The sequence below is a fragment of the Mustela nivalis genome, assembly GCF_964662115.1.
Source record: "Mustela nivalis genome assembly, chromosome: 12".
In the NCBI taxonomy this organism is placed as follows: domain Eukaryota; kingdom Metazoa; phylum Chordata; class Mammalia; order Carnivora; family Mustelidae; genus Mustela; species Mustela nivalis.
In genome coordinates this window covers 20,594,897-20,614,717 of record NC_139031.1, presented here as the reverse complement: position 1 = coordinate 20,614,717, position 19,821 = coordinate 20,594,897, and the positions used below count along the sequence as shown (strand labels likewise).

Here is a 19,821-nt window from a genome sequence, read left to right as displayed (position 1 = left end):
CTGGTGCCGAGGGAAGCAGAGGGGAGAACACCACACAGCCGTGCTCAGACCATTCCCAAAGGCTTTCCGAGGAGACTGAGCACCCACTAGAGTCCCAGCACCCTTCTGCAAGGACTCTAATACCCTGTTTCGAACATACTACTATCACTGGCTCTCCTCATTGTTTAGAGTTTTAACCTCTGAGGGGAGCATATAAACCTGATCCCATTACTGAACAGACTCAGCAGTCTGGGTGGTAGAGCTCTGTGCCCCCCCAGGAGCAGTAAAGTCAACTTTGTAGACTGGAGACTACACGTTAAGGTCCACACTTGAATCCGGGTGATCCAATACCCAATAAAGTAACACACGTCATCTCTTTCTTGGATGATCTACAATTACATGCCTCTTTTACCCCCTGCCTACTTCAAAGCATTTAGAAAAATCTGTACACAGAAAGGACTGGGGTCTACCCTGTAATGTGTGTGATTATGTCACCGTTAAGCTGAAAAGCCTCTTGCTGACGCATCTTTAGAGACAAGTTGATTTTCCCCTTCTCTGTACCCATGGGAAATGCACCCAATACTGCGCTATCACCTGTCAGACCCAGAGTACTGGTGATGTTGCTACCGATCTGTTTAACCACTTCCAACTGGCCTGGTGGCAACTACCACACTCGGACTAAGAACAGCAGGCCATCCAAACACACGTGTGGGCAGCTCCGGCAGCTTTCGGAGAAAACTACTGGCAGATCAGGAGGTATTCACCTCCAATCGCAGTCCTTCACTGCAAAGTTCTACCGCAGAACAATTATTTTTTTAAAAGATAAATCTCTTAAAGTATTTATCTACCTCTCTAGCCTCCAGTAACACTGATTTGAGCCCAACCCACAACTGCCACCTTTTATATTAAAACTCTCGACAAACTAGATCCATTCTTTCTCTGGGAGAAAGACGGGCACTCCTGAGGCGCTGTTCCCCACCGTGTAACCCTGTATGGCTTTATTTCTTCTTTATGCAACACGAGCCTCAGACCTGTATGGTATTGCCTTCAAATGCCTCGCATCTCACACATGCACCGTGTGTGTGTTTGTGTGTGTGTGTGTGCATGTGCGAGAGAGGGAGAGACGTTGAGATCACTGAGCACCCACTGTGCCCCACACACTGTGTTTTCCCTCCTCCAATGCTTTTTATTTCTACAGCATCTTGATCAAGTATTCGTTCTGCAGATTAGGAAACTGAAACGCAGAGAGGCTTAGGCTTGGCCAAAATCGCAGAGCTGGCCAACAGCAGAGCGGAGTTTCAAACCCGGGTCTGACTGATTCTAGGGCCCATGGCACTGAAGAAGTTAATATGCGATGCATGTTCAATAAAGGATTTAGCGGGCAGCGTTCCTGTTCAGGGCTTTGTGTGGAGAACTACTGGGAACCAGGAATGCTTTTAAGTTCAACTGTAAAAAACTGCCCTACGAAGTAGTAAGTGACAAGGCCAAACCCGGGTGTGCACAAATGCGAAAGACGTTCAGGGGACCACGAGGTCACATGTTCTGGAGGCAGGTGGGCGAGTGAGGAGGGCTGGGCGGAGAATTAAAGTTGGTCACAAAGAAGAGGGTGCTGCGTTGCAACCTGCATTTACGCAAGCATCGGACGAGTGAGTGGTAACGGGACGTGAACGAGGGAACTGGCCTCACTCTACCATTCTTCCTAAGGCGGCAGAGGGGACCAACGTGAGACTGTAGGTATCCTCGGCAGCACCACCTCACACACCTGCTCTTTATGCAGTATCCACCCTGGAAGGATTCGGTAGATACGGATGGCAGAAAGGACAGCGAAAGGGTGAAGGGAATAGGGGGTTCGTTTGTAGGTCTCCTTAGAAGGTTTAATTCGCTCACTCACGCATTCCGCGTGCAGTCTGGTTTTCCAATGCATTATTCATAAGCCCTGCCCTGGTCATTCACAGCCTCTCATTAGGTTGTCCGCGCTCTGCACCCAAGCATGCCTCCACGTGTGCTCGACCCTTGCGTCCGCAGCCCTGCATCACAGAAGCAGTCCTATTCCCCCAGCTAAGTACGAAGGTGTTGTAATCTACTTACCTGTACATTTAGGGCTTCTGTTTGGAAAAAAAGCTTTGTTTAAAAACAGGTAAAATTAACAAAAGGAAGCCCGCCTCCCCTAAAAGGGAAAAGGGGAGCCATCCACATGCCAAACAACGTGATAGAAATATAAAGGCAAACTGTTACAGTAAAATGTCAGATTCGCTTCAAACGGGAAACAAGGCTTCTTGAATAAATAAATGTGGTTAGCAGAGAAAATCAGCCAGCTGTATTATGCCTGAAGCCATGAAAACCTGTTTCCTCCTTTCCTTCTTGTCCTTTTGAAAAGACATTATGTCACAGTCAGGGTTTTTTTTTTTTTTTAACGCCATTCATTCTTGCGACAAACGTTTGCTGAGGTGAGGGGGGGCTGGGGAAGGAGGAGGAAGGAGGACAGGAATAAAAAGGCGAAGAAAGCAGAAGAGAGGAAACTGCAAGACGCCATCTGCTGACAAAAGGGAGGAAAGAAAGAGGAGGAGCCATCTGAGAGCCCTGCTTCCAGACCAGCGCGTCTCGGGAAACGCACCACCATCAACTTGCAATGGGAATTTCCCTTGGGAAAACAAGTGAAATAAAGTTTTTTCACTTTTGTAGATTTCATGTCCTGGGACGTATTATTACTACTGAATCAAATGATAAAAGACCCCCACCGCTCCCCAAGTGCAGAGAGAATCACACCCAAACTATTTTAAGCATCTGAGTAGTATCAATGGAACCGAAACATCCCAATGATACTTCAGTTCTCCAGGCAGAACAAGCTGAGGGATGAATTCTTTGGCTAGAAGAAGTCACCGGTGTTTAAAAAACAAACCCGGGACAGGAGAAGCCTATAGGATACTAAAGGAGTATCATTATTTATAAATAGGATGTTGGACATTCCTCACCACTGATTACAAGCTAGCTGGCCAAGACAATCTGTCAGTCTCTCACTCTATGCTACAAAAAGGCATAAAAGCTTATGAGAAGAAAAAGCCCTCCGTGACTGAATGAAATCAAACTAAATGATAAACCGCAGGACTTTGGAAAAAGGCAGGAAAAGGGAAAAGGGTTTCTCTGCATGCATATCTTCAAGAAGTTGTAACACACTGTGGTTTTTTTCTTTTTTCATCAATCCTACCATACCACACATACACACACACTCACACGCATACACACGCACGCACAGCTGTTTCCATTTCTAACACATCTATCTTTTCATTTGAGTTAAGACATCTCTGCTTTGCAGGCAGCTTCTAAGAACCCCGTTTTCCGTATACAGCACTTCTCAACATTTAAGAACCATCTGTGCACGCAGCACCTGAGGGCCAATGCGGTGGGGGACAGGGGGTACTAGTGGACATCGCCATGGTTTTAGAGCTAAGTGTGTTGTATGGAAGTTCTCATTCCACACCACTTGGGGCTCATAAATTCATGCACTAGTATCGGCATTTAACCTACACTTAACCCACAGCACAATGTTTTCATTGATTTGTCTACAGACTATTTGAGTGTTTTGCATTAAACAGATTTTTAAAAAGGTTGATATCTTGTTACCAAATTATGTTTTGCTTTTTTATTGTGGTCTTAGACTCTTGGTGAGCAATAGCTCAAGAAAAGTGGACAGAAAGCCGTATTATAGAGAACATATAACGCCTTTTTAGGTCATGTTGTGGTAACTATGCTAATCCTTCAAGCAATTATGTCAATTTCTAACTGGACTTAATGCTGTGTTACCACAAATGAATGTCAGCTTGAGGAATGAAAGTCACTTACATTTTTCCTGTTGCAATTAACTGAATATTGACAAGTTTTAAGAATTTGTTCTACAAAGGTTTTTCAGAACAAAGAATCCATATAAAGCTAGGGCTTTATAAGTGTTTTTTTTTTTTTTTTAATTGCAAAGTTGTTTGTTTTTTCACTTAAAAGACTTATAAAACATCTTGGAGGGAAAAAAGAAATGTGGACAGATGCTAATACATTTTCACAGAAGAAAAATGCACCCGGGGCTTGGTGATCGATGCAGTTAAAGTGCCCGAATCCACTAACAGGCTCTCATGGAGAACCACAAAGAGTTAGGGGCACGGAACCAGCTACATTAGTTACCAGAAAAAAATCCCTCATTAAGAGAGCACACATGCTGTAGTGCTGAGAGGCCTGGAATGGCGGTCAGAAAAGCATGGCTCTCGATCCCAGTCGTACCCCTAGCAACTTGGAATCTTCATTCCTGCCAGTCTTCTCTCTGAGTCCTTCCTGCCCTGTTACCATCAGCCTCACTGGCTAAGAAAACAAACACACACAAAACACCTATCCACTAACTGAGCTTCCAGACAGAGCTGTTATAACTTAGGACTGACGCATCGTACATTAATAAGAAAAAACGGGCTCTGCTCAGACCGCTATCCTGAATTTAGTGCTTATCCAGCCCACGGGTATCTTCATACACTTATCTCTACGCCATTGAAGTTAAAGGGTGGGGTCTTCCTGAACTTGTCTCTCTATGCACATGTCCCACCGTCTCTCTAGGGTATATTCCTGGAAGGAGAAAGGCTAGATGTGGGGGGTCTGCTCACATTAAGCCCATCTATACATCCTCAGTCCTGTTACTCACACAGAATGGCTTCTTACAATGGAATCTACTCTTAAATCCCATTCTCACAGGTTTCTGACCCACATGGACTTTTGCCCTTCGTAATTTACACTCAACCCAGCTTTTACCAAATGGCTTTGCCTTCCCCCCACCCCCGGGGCCCCTCCTGCTTAGAGATCAATCCTACCCAATCTCAGGACCGATTGAGGACCATGCAGGCTGTGCACGGTATGTGAACGGCATTCCCACGGATACCACGACTCCCAATTTCAAAGGCCGCCACTTGATATTACAAAAATCGACAAGTATTTATTGAGTCTTTGCTCCGTGCGCTGCACAGAGACCCAGCATGTATGTGCAGCGTTGGACTTTCCTACACAAACTCACTGAGTGCTACACATCAAAGGCTTCAGTTAACAGATTTCAATGAAGCAGCTGCCATGAGAAGCCCCCACCTGAGGTCTGGGGGCATTTCCAGGTAAGGGGATAAAGGAAAGAGGTGTGCACGGGACAGGCAGGCAGTAGTCCAGCCCCTACCGTCCACCCTATTTCAAGGCATATGTTGGATTTGGTGCGGGGGTGAAGACATTCTCTGCAGGACAATGAGGATCCTGAACCTTGTTCCAACAAGTACCATCCCGCCTCCTCCTCATGCTGAGGGGTCACGATGGACAGGCAGCTGCCTGGCATGCCTGTTATGTCATGCCCCAGGCCAATCACTTGCTCTCTAAAATCATTCAGAATCTTCTGTCTCTGAATCTCAATTGCCTTACCTGCCGGACTTGTTATGGAGATTAAATGAGAATGTGTAGAACATGCATATGCAGTGGGTTTTTCTACTTTCTTCCCCGAATGGGGCTAGAGGGCAAAACCAGGAACACAGGCCAACGTCACCATATGGCAGATGTCCACTCAATACAAGAACGAACCTAACTGCTCTAATGATTAGAGCGATCCTAAGACAAAGGAGCAGTTATGTACCAAAGTTCAAGCAGAGGCTGTAAGGCCTGCTCAGTCAAAATTATCCCGGGGCGCCTGGGTGGCTCTGCTGGTTAAGCATCGGCGTTTGGTTCAGGTCATGATCTAGGGGTGCTGGAATCGAGCTCTGCGCTGGGCCCCCTGCTCAGTGGGGGTCTGCTTCTCCCTCTCTGTCTGCCCCCTCCTTTCCTCCTCCCCAATGCGCACACTCTCTCCCAAAGAAACCTAAAAATCTCTAAGGGAAAAAAAAAAATCAAAATGATCCTTCATTAACCTTCTCCCTTCTGAAGGAAGAATCACTCTAGTTCGACTAGGAGAAAACACTGCGGCTTTATTCTTTTTCTCTGAATTTTAAGACTGTAGACAGTATTTCATAAAAACATAAGATGAATACAAAGAAACCGATGCCACAAAAATTGATGACAGATGAAATCATGACACTTAGACCAAAAAAGAACCTCTCCTAAGAGAAAACTCCAGTTGCAAGAGCCTACTAATTTCACCACGGTAAAAAAGAAAAATGTAAATTAAAGCGAAGTAATAATTTGGACTCTAATGACGTCAACACTCTTGACCTTGCAAAAAGCAATTTCAGAAATCCTTCTTTCCAAACCCTTCACTTCATGAAAACCAGACGAGGGGCATCTCTGGCAGGTAATGAGCACTGCCTGATGGGCTCTAGGTAGCTGCCAGTCTATAAAGTGTGGTGACAGCTGCAATACGGTCTGTTCAGTTGTTCACCAGGTCACTGCGGAGGAGCGCCCCACCCCCAAGCACCGCCAGAAGTAACACAATTTCTGCATTCTCCTCCACAGAGAGCTTAAGTCATTCTTAGCCACAAAAATAAAAAAAAAAAAATTTTTGGATTTTGGGGTTTCCCCTGTGGCCCTTTTTATGTAGCAGCATCTATGCCTCCCCGGGCACTCCCTCTTCTCTCATTTTGTACCAATCCCAGGAAATGGCAGGAAATCAAACATCAGTTCTTTTGCTCTCATCTACCCCAAGTGGGAGGAAGCACTAACAACAAACTACTGAAAGTCAGGAACTGACTCCAGTAATTTCCACTAGGAACCGAGGAACGGCCCATGGAGAGACCCTGGCCCCTCACTTACTAGCTGTGTGGACTCTGGCAAACGACTTCACTTTTCTGGGTCTTAGTTTCCTCAACCAGCACGTGAAGGGGCACAATTTAGATGACCTAAACGGCCATTCAAGCAGAAAGTTTTGCTGCTCTCAATTAGACACAGAGACGCATTACAATCTGGAGAATAAGGCCCGGCAAATAAGGACAAACAGAATGCAGGGGCGCCTGGGTGGCTCAGTGGGTTAGGCCTCTACCTTGGGCTCAGGTCATGATCTCAGGGTCCTGGGATCGAGTCCCGCATCGGGCTCTCAGCTCAGCAGGGAGTCTGCTTCCCCCTCTTTCTCTGCCTGCTGCTCTGCCTACTTGTGATCTCTCTTTCTCTATCAAATAAATAAATAAATAATCTTAAAAAAAAAAAAAAAAAAAGAACAACATACATGATGTGAAAAAAGTCCCATGTTGTTAGATGCTAATCTTACATCTTCTCAGGAATCCAACCTAGTCACATGGCAACTTCTAATGCCGTTATTAACGGCTTATTGAAAGAATCATGGAGGAGTTTCCCTAAGAGGTCAAATTTAAAAAAAATACAATTTTTATTTTCAAGTATGTTTAAGAAACTGGGTTAAATGAGGTGCAATAGATTTCTTACTTTAGGCTTTTTTTTTTTAAAGGATTTTGTTTATTTATTTGAGAGAGCACATGCACGCACACATGAGCTGGGAGAGGGAGAAGCAGGCTCCCCGCTGAGCAGGGAGCTGGACATGGGCTCAATGCCAGGACCCCGACATCATGACCTGAGCCGAAGGCAGACACTTAACCCAATGAGCCACCCAGGTGCCCCTCACCTTAGACTTTTAAAATGGTAAATGTGCAGTGTGTATTTCTGAGACAGGTATTAGAACACAGCATTTTCCCAAACCTGTTTGCCATAGAATTCTTTTTTATACAGCAAACCCTGCAGATCCAGTGTTCTCAGGAACACACTCAAGAGACTGCTGTTCCAACCAATTAAGTGTCCACTGTGAGATTATAAAAATGAATGGACTTGAAGCATCGCCCAGGGCACCACCAGGAGCCCTGGCAGCAGGTCAAGAGCCCCTGCTCGATTACGGGTCTGCTGCCAACTAGTTGTTTGCACTGGCCCCAGTTCACCAGCCTCCCCAGACCTGCTGCATCCCACCTGTGCTCCGGGCATCAGCTGCCAGTCTGCCCACTCCGCCCCAGCCCCAAGCAGCATGGCACACGGCCACCTCATGTCTCTGTTCTCCTGTCTACATGTTGTAGAAATGCTGGCTGCCAAGGCTGCCCCATGGGACAATCGAAATAACGCATACCCTTCACCCCACTGTCATCCTAATTTCTACATCATCATACATACAACAGATATGGGAAGGGAGGATGTTCTGGAGTTGTGGCACAGTAAGGAGAATTCTAAAAGAATCCTAGATTTTCCTGAAATATCCTCCCGTGTACATATAACTAAAGAAAATGAACCACGCGGTCTCTCTCCGAACTATCTTCTTTTCACAGAAATGTCCTAATTAGAAGATGACAATTAAGCAAACACTGGAAACTAGAGGAACAACACAGCTTTCTTTGAAATTTGGGGGGAAAAAAAAAAGTTTTCCTGATAAGTATTATTGACTGAAAAACAGTTAACATGTTTGCCACTTTCAAAAAGCCACAAATGAATTTCTCTGAAAAGCCCAACGTCTTTTTTTTAAAAAATCCACAAAACTGGGGCTCTGCCAAAGTATGAATGTTACAAAAACCATGTGCCACATGGCCTTTATGTTTAACATTAATTACTAAAGCAAGGATTAAGTTCCCGGTGATTTGAAGTCAGAAAGATCTGACATGGATTCAAATGCTGGCTCTAGTATTTGGGAAAGTTCCTTCATTTTTTATTCAACCTCCTAACCCATTAAATAGGAACCTGAAGACCTAGTTCACAGGAGGGTTAAGAGTTTAAATAGAATAGAATTTGCCTAGTGCACTAGGGACCTACAATTGCTAGATTTAGGTTTGGCTGGGAGTGTCTGCAAGCCCAAAGTATCTGTGGTTTAAACAAGAGAAGTTTCTTTCTTCCTCAGGTAAGAGTCCAGAAGTTGAGTATGGTACTCTACCCATACTGTTGCTCTACCATGAGTTGAGGTCAACGTCACGGTTCACCATCGTGGCAGCCACATTCCAAGCAGCAGAACAGGAAAGGCATAAATTGAGAGAGGGCAGGGGGGACACATATTGTCCCTTGAGGAAGGTTCTAGAAACAGCCATGTAATGATGCACCTCCCATTAACCAGAATTTAGTCATAGGGCCACAAAGCTACCAGCTATGAAGTAGGGCTGCAATGACTCTAAAAGATGGGTGTTATGGACACTGAGAGGACAAACTACAGGTTCCGCCACAAGACCCAACAGCAGCACTATGGCTCACTTCTGGTCTCAAGTGGACCTTGCTGTTCCACGGGAGTGACACTCAGCCCGTACACACAGGTACAGCCACACCAGTAAGTGAGGCTGTCATTTATGCTCAGTGTGTGAATTCCTACACTGGGCTGGTTGTTAAATATTATGAAAATTAGCCTTGCCTTTGGGAAGTCCTTGCCTTAAACTTCCACAATAAACAAGATCTCCTTTGTAATGCATGCGGTTTAGGGCATCATTTTTCCCTAACTGATTTCCCCTTACTTTTCTTTGCTGAAAAAGTACAAATCCCACCATTTGCTTTAATAGAAAACGATCGAGTCTGCTGAACTCCAGGGTTCTGTAACACTTCCCTTTGGCTCTCTGGGCACTCCATGCTTGATGTCATGGTTTCCTGGAAGCTGGGATACACAGACATGATGTGGAAGCAAGCAGTTCTGTCCTGGTGGCCCACGCCTCCCCCCTGCTGGACCCTCCCACCCCACGGTCCCTGATAGTGGTTGTAGGCAAAGGATGGGGAAGGAGATGGGGCAGTGCGGGCTTCCAAGTCCATACTTGGCATACACGGGACTTTTATGTGAGCAGTACATGTCCAGCAAAGCTGTGGTACATCACTGTTCAAATTAAACTCAGTTAACACCAATATTCATCTTCTTGAAAGACTGGTGCTAAAGCAGGGTGTCCCAGAACTACAATAATTTCCTTTCAACCTCTTCTTTCTGGGATAATGATTTCCAAGAGTTTAAATCAGCCATTTCCTAAGCTGTGTTCCACGGGTGCTAAGAATGGTGGCATGAAAAAAAACAACAACAACAACAACAACTCAGTACTGGGAGTGTATTTTTTCTGCTAAAATGTATTAACGCTGAGGTACCAAGACAGTTGTATATAGTTTTAATTACTGCAAAATATCCAGCCTGTAAGAAACAGTCTGCCAAGCGGGGACCTGGCAGGCCCCGGGGCCTCACGAGGTTTCATCTGATGGTCACATGAAACGTCAGACCAGCCCTCTGCTCCTGCTGAATGAGAGAATTCTTTCTGTTCTAAGTGACCCTTATCCCCTAAGCCATCTTTTCTGCATCTCGCACATTTTTAATGATGTGTTTTATGTTGTCCTTCACTGTTTTATTATTTGTTTTTTGCTAAGGAACATAGCACATAGTTACAAGGTACATAAAGAAAAGGGTAGAGTGACGAAGTCATTCTATTATACCTCCGTCTCCCTCTTATACTATCTCCCGTCCCAGAGGGAAGGTGTCCTGTAAATCCACCCAGATTACACATTTTCTAACATAAATGCAGCATTTTTCACGAAAGGGTGCCTTTCCAATATCCTTTTCTCACTTTAAAAAGTTTAAACCTAATCTATTGTCAGCACTCACTGTAACTAATGCATCTAAATATTTTTTTTAAGATTTTATTTATTTATCTGACAGAGAGCAAGCGCACAAGCAGGGCAAGAATAGAGTATTCAGTTCAGAACAGAAAGTGCAGGGGCACCTGGATGGCTCAGTCGGTTAAGCATCTGCCTTCAACTCAGGTCAAGATCCCAGGGTCCTGGAATTGAGTCCCGCACTGGGCTCCTTGCTCAGTGGGGAGCCTGCTTCTCCCTCTGCTTGTGCTCTCTCCCCCGTTCTCTCTCTCTGACAAATAAACTACATCTTAAAAAAAAAAATACTGAACGGTAACATTTAGTGGATATATAGGTGCTATGTAACAGCATATATACATAGCCAATGATCAAAGTAACATTCTAACCTTGAAATGCCATTGGTACCAATTTTCTTTCCCAGAATTAACTTACTATGGAACACTAATTCTCAACAGATAGTCAGAGGACAGACACCTTCAAAGGGGATCAGAATCTTGAGCGGAAAGGGCATGGGGTGAAAGCTCTCCACTCACTCCCATAAATTCTGAGATATCCTCCTTGACAGAGTCCCCGATTCCTCAACCGTGGGGAAATCACTGCAGTGAATGAACAGTGTATCTGAAGGAAACTTCCAGTCTAGGGCTGTCCTACAGAACCCTGTGCAACATGGCAATGGTGCAGATCCACGGTGTGCACCAGCCACATACAGTTAATGAACGTGGACTAGTACAACTGAGGAACTAAATGTAATTTCCATTTAAATAACCACCCATGCCTCATGGCTACCATTTTGGACAGCGCTGGTCTACTGAACAGTGAAATACTAAACAGGAGAAGGTTACTATACCTGCTACAAAACAGGAATAAGAGGAAATGTGTGTGTGCGCGCCTGTGTGAGTGTTGAGCATAGTAGACTAAACTCAAGCTACAGCTTCTGAATCGTCTTTCTTCACATACCCAAGGCTGACTGGACTATCTCCAAAAATAATTTATTTAGTTGAAGTTGGGACAAGCATTAAGGATGTGTTGCAATTACCTCTAAAATCTGGAATTAAAATACTTTTAATTTACTAAAACTCTACGTTTGATTATGCGCTCGGTTTTAAATTTTTCCTGGCATGATGTTGCGTGTGGATCACACCAAATTAACAGTTTCTCTGTTAGGTGGAAAAAACAAATTACAGAAGAGTATGTACAATATTATGCCAACTGCACAGATATATGTGTGTGTGTATGCACATATACCCACATATACACACACATTTGTATATGAATAGAATTCATCTAGAACCATGCTGCTTGACAGCCCGTTCTGTGATGATGGAAATGCCATCCGGTCTGTCCAACACGGAAGCAGCTAGTCACAGAGGGCCACTGAACACCTGAAATAGGGCTGGAATGACAGAGGACTCAACAGTTAATTGTATTCAATTTTATTTCATTTAAATTCGAATAGCCCCAAGTGCCAAATGGCTACTGCATCAGACAGCACAGGTCTAGCAGAAGTAGGGCTGCTCAAAGGGCCACTTCAAACGGGTTAAGACTGGTGGGAGAAAATAAACTTTCACTTAAATTTTATATACCGCTGTAGTGTTTGAATTCAGTTATTCAGGTCTATCCACCTGGCATGTAATAGCTCATTCAACCAGCAACTAGGAAGAGAAGGTGTTTTAGCTTGGGCTGCTGTAACAGAACACCCCAGGCTGGGTGGCTTAAACAACAGAAATTATTTCCCTCAGTCCTGGAGGCCTTAAGTCCAAGATCAGGTGGCAGGAGGGTGGAGTTCTGGGGAGGGCTCTTCCTGCTTGCCCATGGTGGCCTTCGCGCTGTGTCCACGCATAGGAGGAGGGGCGAGAGCTCCGGTCACTCTTCCTCTTCTTACAAGGACACCAATCCCACCGTGAGGACCCCGCGCTTATGACCCTTAGATGTAAACCTAGGGCGCCTGGGTGGCTCAGTGGGTTAAGCCACTGCCTTCGGCCCAGGTCATGGCCTCAGGGTCTGGATCGAGCCCCACATCGGGCTCTCAGCTCAGCAGGGAGCCTGCTTCCCCCTCTCTCTCTGCCTGCTGCTCTGCCTACCTGTGATCTCTCTCTCTCTTTCTCTCTCTCTCTGTCAAATAAATAAATTAATTAATTTTAAAAAAAAAGATGTAAACCTAATCACCCCAAAAGTCCACTCCCTAATACCATAACACGGTGGGGGGGGGGGTTCGGTCACACCCCACAACTAATGTATCAGCAACGATACCAACTCTACCGTCGGGGTCTCCACTCCAACCACCTCTCACAACCCCCACTACTACCAACCCAGTCTCATCCAGAGCACACCACGCTTCCACTCTTCGTCCCCACTCCCAGCCCCACAGCGTCCCAAGTGACCTTTTAAAATGAAAAGTCCTAGCACATCTGTCCCTGCTCAGCAAGGCTCCCCAAGCCACTGGGAATCGAATCCGAGTTGCCCACCACTAGGGCCTTACACGGACCGGCCCCTGGACCTCTCCAACTTCATTTCCAAATGCTCTCGCCTTTGCTGCCTGATCTGCCCCAGCAAAAACACTGCAGCCCACAGGGCTGTTCCTCTGGTGTGTCTCATCTTGGGTCTTGGAACCTGCAATCCCCAGGGCCTGGAAAGCTCTTCTTACTTCACTTAGTGCTAGAAGACCGAATGCTTGTGTTCCCCCAGGACTTCTCCACTGAACTCCTAATTGCCCGTGGGGCTATTTGTAGATGGCCTAAGCCATGCGAGTGGAGGACCAGGGCCCTTCTAAGAGGGAGAAACGACCCCTCTCTAACCCTGCCGCAAGAAGGCAGTTGTCTGAAGCCGGAAAAAGTGGGCTCACTGGAACCCGGCCCTGCCGGCACCCCGCTCTCAGATGTCCAGGCTCCAGAACTGTGAGATATGAATGTCCGTTGTGAGGCCACCCAGTTTATGGTTATCTTGTTACAGCAGCCCAAACTAAGACACTCCGGTGTCCAGGTACATGTCACCTCCTCAGAAAGCTGATGACTTTGCTAAATGGAACAGCAGCGCGTCCTGCCACCCCCACGTCTCCTCGTCCCTGTACTCAGCTTTACTTTTCTTCACAGCTTGCATCAGCATCGGGCACTTATCATGTTCCTGGTTTCCTGGGTGCCTCCCACACCAGAACGAAAGCTTGGAGAGGGCAGGGAGCGTGTGCCCTCACCAAGATGGCAACCGAGGCCACTGGGAATCAAATCCAAGTTGCCCACCACTAGTGCCTTTCCTGTTCCTGACTTCACGCCCTTCACCACAACAACAAATCTGTTGGAGAATAAGGCACCATTGAGAGAATTCTAGAACACAGGGGTGAGGCTGAAGCATCCCCTGCACCTTGGGGACCAAGAAAGACCGCATCAGAAGGGTAAGGGTAAGAGAAGCAGCTACGTGTTGACCACGCTGCCCCACCCCCAGGCCAGTGCTGCACACGGAGAGGTCTCCGGTGGGAAAGGAGAACTCAGGAGGGACAAACAGCAACCAGTGTTGTGTTGAGCCCCCACTCTAATCCCCCACCACGGGGACTGCAGGGAAATGTGAGGGCTCCATCACTGGGGCTGAAACTCTGAGGGAGGGTGGGGAGGGGCTTACAACAACCAGCACAAGGCTCTTGGCAGATGAAGACCCTCCCGGCAGGGCCCTCAGAGTCATCCCAACCAGTGGGCCCTGCTCATCTACAGAACTAGGCTGGGGGCACACCCTGACCGGGGAGCCCGGCAGGGTGCAGATCTGCCAGATTCGGGTCCCCAAATGAGGAGTTTTTCCAGTGCCTGGTTGGCAGCAACGCTCAGCAAACATTTATTGGATACATTAACTAAGCAGTTCTCACAGAACCAGCTCCTAGAATAATCTGTGAATTGGCAGCTTGGAGGGAAACGATAAGGGCTCACAGTGGGGGAGAGGGTAGGAACCCCTAGGATCAGAACAGAGGAAACAGAAGCCCCTCCCACCCACCCCCACCTGAAGCCCCGCCCCCATCAGGACTCCAGGCCCAGACCAGGACCCGAGCAGGTCTGGCTCCCCAAAGCAATGCCAGGGGCTAGTTTGCTGCTAACCAGAAAGGACAGAAGTGGACCATTAAGGTTAACACCGTTCTCTTCAGTGATCCAGAAAGCAGTTCCTCTATACCCTCTGTGACAGATAACCCCATTTTTTTTTCTCTTCCAGCTGTAAGCCACTTAACATTTAAACCTATAGTGAAGTGGAAATTTGAATCTGGCTCTTAAGAGGGTAACAGATGGGCAAATAAGATATTTTTGTATAGAACATGTTACACACGAGAAGCCTAGTGATAACAAACGCATCATTAACTGAATAATGGCGGTATCATTTCCAGGCAATTCCACAGAAACAACCCAAGAATAAAAACACACCAACCAAGGACTTCTAGCCAGTTATAGTTCTCCAGCTCCTCACTAATATTCAGGTCAAGAGTCTATTTCGAGATTCTACTGTTCACGGTCAGCGCTCGGAGACTGGGAGGCAGGACACTGGATTCACGGTGGCAAAGAGCATGAGCTTGGCAGCTCAAATGGGGGACTGTACTTCCCACGGTGTAACCTACTGTTTAAGTGACCCCATCCAAATGACTACATTTCTCAGAGCCTCCGTGTTCTGCTCTGTAAAACAAGGACCAAAAAAACCAGCAACCTCACAGGAATTTTTTAGGATGATATGAAGGGATGTAAATAAACTACTCAGCCCAGACTTCAACAGTCTTTACTACAATATACTGGAACACTGCATTTCGATGTTTCTCTCTTACGGTCACCAGAAGGGCAGCACTGTCATTCTCTTAATGTTTGCATCCTCCCCCAGGTGCCCCGCTCTGGAACTGGACAGTTAATAAATCAATGAATTGTGTCTACTACATGTTTGTATTTTTTAATGTTTTATTCATTAATTTACAGAGAGGGAGAGAGTACAAGTAGGTGGAGCAGCAGGCAGAGGGAGAGGGAGAAGCAGGCTTCCTGCTGAACAGGGACTTGATCCTAGGACCCTGAGATCATGACCTGAGCCAAAGACAGATGCTTAACCGACTGAGCCACCCAGGCACCCCCAAATGTTTGTATTTTTATGTGAAAGCCAACAAAGAGCTGACACAAAGAAAGAGAAACCTTGGGGGGGGCTGTTGGATGACAGGAGTAAGGAGCTACAGAGCAGCAGGTGGGAGAGGCAGCGATTACAAGAAGCAACAGGGACGTGGGCAGCAACCCTCCAGAACAGGTCAGAGAATCGGCACAAGCAAGTGTAGGAAAGAAGATCTGAGGTCTCCTTGGCAGAAGTGGGAGGCAAAACACCCACCTCACTGCACCCCAATAACTTGTAAAGGCGTCGGTGAACCACACCAAAGACAACACATACAGAGCCCTATGATAATGATCAAACTGATCTGTCTAGGAGATTCCTGCCCATTGCTAATCCGAAAGATGCCCATCGCCTTTTCCCCTGTATGTATGCAGAATAAAGCCCAGGGGACTATTTCTGCAGGGTGCAGAGCCCCTGAGCAGCCGAGAGAGATGGTTCTCATCTAGAGCTCAAGGCAGCAGCGAGCTAGATCACAGAGTGAAGTCCTCTGGCCGTGCGAGCACCCACTCGCGCACCAGGAACATGCGAGGGGCCTGCCACCCAGCAGTAAATCCTGGTTCTCTCCAGCAGAAGGCAAAAGACAGTAGTGCAAAAATGTGTGACTGTACTTGAAAGAGGAAACAGACATCTTGTACTTGCCTTCTGACAGAAGTCAGTCTGACAAGAGATGGAACAACAAAGATGACTACGATGGTATGAAACGCAGAAGAAAAACCAGACTGCCGTCAGCTCATGCATGCCAAGGGACAGGAGGCAGCTCAGTGGCGGGGAGGACAGAGAGCCCTACGGCAGGAGAGCGTCCTCTGACCAGAGGAAGCAGGGAGGAGGAGCAGTCCTAAGGTTTAGTTAGAGTCCGCATGAAGAATCAGCGAGGCAGACAGCTAGCCAGGAGAGCAAGAACTGTGCATTGTGCTGAACAAATCACCTGAACTGATGTGACCAGGCACCAACCTGCCCAGTTGCCAGACTTTCTCCAGCGCGGCTCAGAGGCAGGTGCAAGCCAGAGGACAGAACGGTCAGGATGTGTAGAGCTTGGGTGAGAGACTGATTTTGCACCAGGACTATGGATTCTAAGATGAATCAGGATGAAAATAAAGATGGAAAGGTATGGAGCAAAGGAGGCAGCCAATGAGAGGTCTCAGAGGGACTGAAAGAGAGGTGGGGTACCCGATGGCTGGGCCGGGCAGGGTGAGGTCAAACAGGAGACTTCTGACCAACTAATCTGAGCCATGAGTAGCCATGGCCTAGAGAGAGGGGGGAGATGGAGGAAGTTGGGGAGAAGACCCCTGGTGATGAGAAGCCCCCACACCCACACAGCTGGGGAAGTAGGTGGGCCACTCAATGTAGCTGAGACAGGGTGGGGGACAATAAGGCGGTCCAGAGTGAGGGAGGGAGTAACAAGAGAGAGTCAGCAGGTTACGGGGACAACAGAAGGTTACCCATGTGGCTTGATGCTCGGAAAAAGCAGGGGTTGTTACCGGAAGGGAGAAGAGCAAAAATCTAGTACCGCCGCGCCAGCATGGGGGCCGCCACTCCACCTCCCGAGTAGTCTTGTCCCTCTGCAAGGATAACGTTAATCTACCTCATCGAGCAGTTCCTGCCAGTTTTTATTCTGAAGGAAACCCATCTTTCCCCAGCATTTATTCAAAGTAAATACCAGCAGGCTATCATTTCTCCAGGTGAGCAGAGCTTTCCTAAGGGGAAATCTGCAGTGATTGGGAAATTCATCTCAGAATGCAAAAGGGGGTCACACATTCACCCCCATGCTGACAAAGTATAAATAAATTAATGGTTTTATTAGATCTTTGTGTAAAGGCCAAGTTTTTGTTTTGTTTTGTTTTGTTTTGTTTTGTAAAGCCAAGTTTTTATCCTATCTTCCGCTAACTGGAAGCAAAGGTTTGCCTCAACACTGGAAATCTACGTCTTTGTCATTTATACTGAAGATTGTGGAGACTGGGTGTATTTTTTACTATCTCCCTGTCACCAATACTCTTGTCACTGACTGGTTCAACCGATGAGCCCACTTATGAGGCAGTACTTCAGGTCACCAGAGAAGGATTTCGGGGCTCTCCCACTGCTCTGAATAGATCTGCTCAGGGACTGTCTTGCTTCGGGAAAATTTCACGGTTTCCCATGCATCTAGTCCCTATTCTCCCAAAGAGATGCTACGCCATTGTGCCAGGCCTCCCCGGGCAGGTCTGTTAATGCACTTGACACACCCGACAGTTAAGAAAGACAAGCCTTATGATGAAGGACAAGCACCTAACCTCAGAACGTATGCACGTGTGAAAGAGTAAGAACTTCACGGTGCTTTTGTATCCCTTCATGAGTTGAAGGTTATGCCTAGAAAGTGCCTGGCATATGGTAAGAGCCACAGAAGTGTTTGCTATTCTTATGAGGATATGTGCTTGCATGTCTCCCTTTGTGGACTTACTGGCACCTTTTTTTTTTTTTTTTTTTTTTAAACTAGCATCTTTAAAATAGAGACTAAGTCTTAATCACTATCCCCAGAGCCTAGTACAGTGACTGGCTACTTAGAGACATTCAGGGAATGAATGTCAATCAATCCATTGACAGGCCAATTTTTATCTCCCAAGAAATGTGAAGACGTAGACATTTAAAAATAATAAAACAAAGGATTACCTCATTTGTAACCCGCCTCGTTTAAAAATAATTACAGGCAGTTCATAAACTATGGTCTGACCTTTCAAATAAGTAATTAAATGAAACAAGTTAAAATTAAAGGTAGAATTCCATTATCAGTATCACTGGAAAGTCAGTGGACTTAAGAATTAAGTACACCTACATACCTTTTTTACTCCAAGGATTAGAAAATTTTCACTTTTGTTGTAGGAAGGTGAAAAAAAAAAAAAAAAAGCCCAAGACTTCGGCTCCCCACCAGGATTTGCTATCCTGGTTTCTTCCACAGGTCTAGGAACTAGGGAAGAAAGACCGTAAGAACAAAGTTCACCTACTTCCTGTCACATGTCTGCAAGAGGAGAGTCTCAGAGCTGCTGGTGATGGAAGGGAACCAACGGAGGCATCCAAAAGAAAATTCAAATTACTGAGACTAAAATCTCAAAATGTTCATCAAGCCCACAGGTGCTCAGAGCGGACAATCACCAGCAGAAGAGAGCCATTCTGTAGACTTTATCTCGTTTTCAACACTTAACACCTGATATAGGATCACAACATAGCCATACTTAAAATAAGCACTGCTAATATAAGGATAAATTAATATTCTGGTCCACCTCGGAGGATCTCTAACACTACAGAAAACGAGTCTGTCACCTAACGAGCAGGACTTTCCTCTTTCCCGGGTGCGTGAAAAACACCACCATATGCATGAAAATGGAGTTCTATCTAAGTCCCTGGGAAATACAGTCTGGGAGTGCCGGTGTTTCCCAGTGCAAGAGGAATGTTGATCTCAGCCTTACAGCCATCCGGGAAGAAACCTGCGCGGCCAGGAGGAGAACGAGGCGTGAGAGGGACATCTTCCCAAGTCGAGGCTGCGTCTCCTTGATGGAACAGCCCCCGGTTTCCGTTCAGGGATGGCCCTTCCGCTCCTGCCCTCATGCCGAGGGCACGAGCCCCATCAAAGGCAGACTGACACGATGAATACAAGTTCAAGCACGTGTACTCAAAGCAGCAGCAAATGATGAATAAACTCCTCTTTCCATGCCAAAGTTCTCCCGATGGCTACAAACTCCGATACAGGCACATCCAAGGAATGCCTGCTTTTCCAGTAACTTCCCAGTAACTGAAGTTACTCTGACCAGTAACTTCTCTCGTGCTTTTCCAAGAAAGCCAGCATTCACACCTACACACATTCCCATCAGAGAAAGAGTGTTTAGAAGGTAAGGATAAAACACAACACAACACACACACACACGTACACACACACACATCTTAATAATAGTGCATTTTTCCATAATTATTAAGCTTTTTTCACTTCTTTTTAATAAACAAAACAAAAACTGAGGTCTCAATCCAACAGGGAGTATATCTGAGGATTAAAATTTCCAAGTACGGGGCGCTTGGGTGGCTCAGTGGGTTAAGCCGCTGCCTTCGGCTCAGGTCATGATATCAGGGTCCTGGGATCGAGTCCTGCATCGGGCTCTCTGCTCAGCAGGGAGCCTGCTTCCCTCTCTTTCTCTCTGCCTGCCTCTCTGTCTACTGTGATCTCTCTCTGTCAAATACATAAATAAAATCTTTAAA

At 46.4% G+C, this 19,821-nt stretch overlaps 1 long non-coding RNA gene across 8 annotated transcripts in view; it reads right to left on the bottom strand.

Moving 5' to 3' along the window:
- The window catches only part of LOC309845709, a 215,932-nt gene that overhangs the window by 116,871 nt on the left and 79,240 nt on the right, over positions 1-19,821 (bottom strand). The gene's annotated exons all lie outside the window — the stretch shown is intronic.